The sequence below is a fragment of the Carya illinoinensis genome, chromosome 3 (assembly GCF_018687715.1).
Source record: "Carya illinoinensis cultivar Pawnee chromosome 3, C.illinoinensisPawnee_v1, whole genome shotgun sequence".
Lineage (NCBI taxonomy): Eukaryota > Viridiplantae > Streptophyta > Magnoliopsida > Fagales > Juglandaceae > Carya > Carya illinoinensis.
In genome coordinates this window covers 16,984,076-16,987,624 of record NC_056754.1, presented here as the reverse complement: position 1 = coordinate 16,987,624, position 3,549 = coordinate 16,984,076, and positions in this window count along the sequence as shown.

Genomic DNA, 3,549 nt, shown 5'->3' with positions numbered 1-3,549 from the left:
ATTCCACCCCCTCCACTTGATCTCGGGCTACCAAGACTACTCCCATCTAGATTAAGTTTTAACCAACCTCGAGGAGGCTTATCCCAATGAATAGCCTGCAGTCTAAGATCTCTCGGATGAACAACATTTAAACCAATCTGATGAAGAAGAGACCTGTCCTGGGCCGGCAGCTTCTTAACTTTACTAACCTTTTTAGGCAGCAACTTAATCCAAAAAAAGATAGAAGCAACAACCACATCAACAGATTCATTTTTTCCTTCCATCCTTGACAAACATCGTCTACGCCACAATCACCAAATAACTACAATAGGTAAAAGATTGAAAACAAACCCCATTTGACTTAGCCGAGAAGCTCTATTAAACAAGGCTTGAACTCTCCCTTTCCATCCCTGTTGATCTACAAACGGAATACCAAATTTAGCCATAACCCTCCTCCATACACACTACAAGAGGTCTTACTTTTTACGGTGCTTGAGATTTGCAACAAAAAGCAACAAAACTGTGGCAAAATCCCTTAAGCCACGGTTATTTCATTGCAGGCAAACCACTAGGAAATTAGCCTGACATATCCTCTGTTCTTCGCCGAAACGGAACTACTGAAGAAATGTTGCTCTTTTAGTCGATCTACAAGCCAAGAAAGGCAGGGGCGTTGCTGCCACTATTGCTTTCCACCCAATCGGTTTTCTCGCCACAAAGTCATTGGGTACTCCCTGCAATTGTCTGTTCGTCGGGATGAGGAAACTTTATCTCGGCGATTTGAGATCCACGATTGAAGCTAGCTGCAGTCTAATTGACCGCCGAAGAAAAATTGGTACGTGACCCAAATGGCCATTTACGGAGTTTCCCCATATCACAGATTTCTATTTTTCGAGTTGTTTTCTTTTAGGGATTTACGGCACAATGGGGATGAATTTACTGGCAATATTTTTTTCCCCTCAAATTTGGGTGTAAATTATATGGGACAACCAATTATTTTGCGTGTCTCAGATGGACCTAGAATCTCCCCTCTTCATCTGTGGAAATTTCCTAACTCAAATCGCTCATGCATATTGGTGATTGATCATATTCATTTGCGCTGGATGGATTACAAATCCTTATATTGAGGCATGACCATAAACATTCAAGGTTTGACACTTTCAACAACTATATAATTGGTACGCTTTTCTAAGTTCTGTATCTCCATTGGATTTGCACATAGGGTTTTTCACACACACAAATGATATATATATATATATATCCTGATCAATTTAATTGGCTATCATCTGGTTTTGCACATGATAGAGTTTTTCCACCCTATTTATGAAAGTGTGTATAACATTCCACCAAATTAAATACAAAAGCAAAGTGACTACCAATGATAGAAAGGAATTCCAGACCACCAATTAAGCAATTGCGGACTAGAAATGATGCTATATATATAAAACTGTCTGCAGTATGCCATTCATCTCAACTAGAAATTAGTCTTTAAAACTGCTTAGTTTATAACTTAGTTTAGCAGTCCCACAATGCATCCATACTTGCTATTTGAGCATGCCAGCAGTTCTACTATCTCTACATGTACATGTACATACTTCACATAGAACTTTTTACACTTCAAAGTTGTTTGGGGTATTGCTAGCACATCCCAAAAAAAAAAAAAAAGGCCCTTGGTAGGTGAATTAACCTGTAGTTTGTCTATAGCCATTTTTCATCACATTAAACCATAACATGCATTCCTGCATAACCACCAACCTAGAATAAGTTACTAAAATCCATAAATCATTAACTAGTATCGATCTCTATTTTATCCTACATCATGAAGTACTAGCAGTTGCCAAACATGTACAATAATGTGTCCTAGATATATGTTTGCCTACAACAGGGTACAAAAGTATAACTCACTGTGATTTTACACAATTTGTCAAATGATGACATAATAACTGTTGAGGGAAAAATGAGCGTGTTGGCATATTCTTGTGAAAACCTGTGTAAAATGGTGTTGTAACAAGTGTTGTTGCGGAAGGATTGAAGTGGGCTTGAAGTGTGCTCATTATTGGTCAAAAGAAGCGACTTCGCTCGATCCTCGCTCGACAGAGCGCTCGAGCGAACTCAGGCAGATTCAACAGCTCGACCATCGCTCGACATACGGCTCGAGCGAACTAAGGCAGATTCAACCGCTCGACCATCGCTCGACATACAGCTCAAGCGAACTCAGGCAGATTCAACCGCTCGACCCTCGCTCGACACAGAGCTCAAGCGAACCCAGGCAGAGTGTGTCGCTCGACCCTCGCTCGACACTGAGCTCGAGCGAACTCAGGCAGAGTCGACCGCTCGATACTCGCTCGACATGGCGCTCGAGCGAACTCAGGCAGATTTCGGCGCTCGACCTTCGCTCGACACTTCGCTCGAGCCAATGTTCCAGATCACTTACAATGTAGGGTTTTGAACGCCTCATTTGATGGGAACTATAAATAGAACATGTTAGCTTCTGTTCTATGTGTGGAGAATCAGAGCAAAAACCCTAAGGGCCTCCAAGAACATCTTAGACCAATCTCTCCCCCATTTGATTGATTCTTTCTTGGAAAAACATTTCTCCACCACAACATACACAAAAATCAGCTTTCACTTGAGTCCATTGAAGTGGACATTTTGTTGGCCGGAAGAGTCCGGAGCTGCCGTTGATGCAGAGATCGAGAGGTTCTCGTGGGAAGCTATAGGAAGGTCGGAGTTCCGACACTACATGCGTGTAGAGATCGAGTGGGTCACTCGTGGTGTTGCAAGCCAAGTTTAGCTACTACAAAGGTTTTGTGAGTGTTCTAAATTGGTTGTAACAAACTAAAGTTTCTATAGTGGATTTGAGGTGGTGTCTTACACCCGGAGTGGTTTTAGATTTTGAAGAGGTTCTTCAAATGAGTTTCCACTCCGTGAACAAAATCATGTGTTGATTATTTGTGTTATTTGTTTCATTTATTATCTGCTTGTTTGATTAATTTTCAAAAGGCCAGAAAAATTAGATTACACCTATTCACCCCCCCTCTAGGTGTAGTGTTGTGTAGAACCACTGCTTTTTCAATTGGTATCAGAGCGGGTTCACTCCGCTAGGATTTAGTTCCTGAGTGTGATCCTGCTGTAGTGGTTTAAATGGATAGGTCTCAATCACTCACATCTCCACCATTTTTTGATGGAAGTAACTATGCGTATTGGAAGGTTCGAATGAGAGCTTTCCTTAAGTCTGTGGATGAACGAGTGTGGACCTCTGTAACAAAGGGATGGAAACAACCGGTTGTATTCATTGAGGGAGTCGAAACCCCTAAGGGTGTGGAAAATTACTCTAGGGATGAAGTCAACGAGTGTAGTTGGAACAGCAGAGGCCTGAATGCGATATTCATGGCCGTGTCCCAGGAGGAGTTCAAGAGAATCTCCATGTGTGAAAATTGCAAAGAGGCATGGGACATTCTTGAGGTTACCCATGAAGGTACCAAGGCTGTAAAAAATTCTAAACTTCAAATGCTGACCACCAACTTTGAAGAACTTAGGATGAAGGATGATGAAACTTTTGATGGCTTCTAT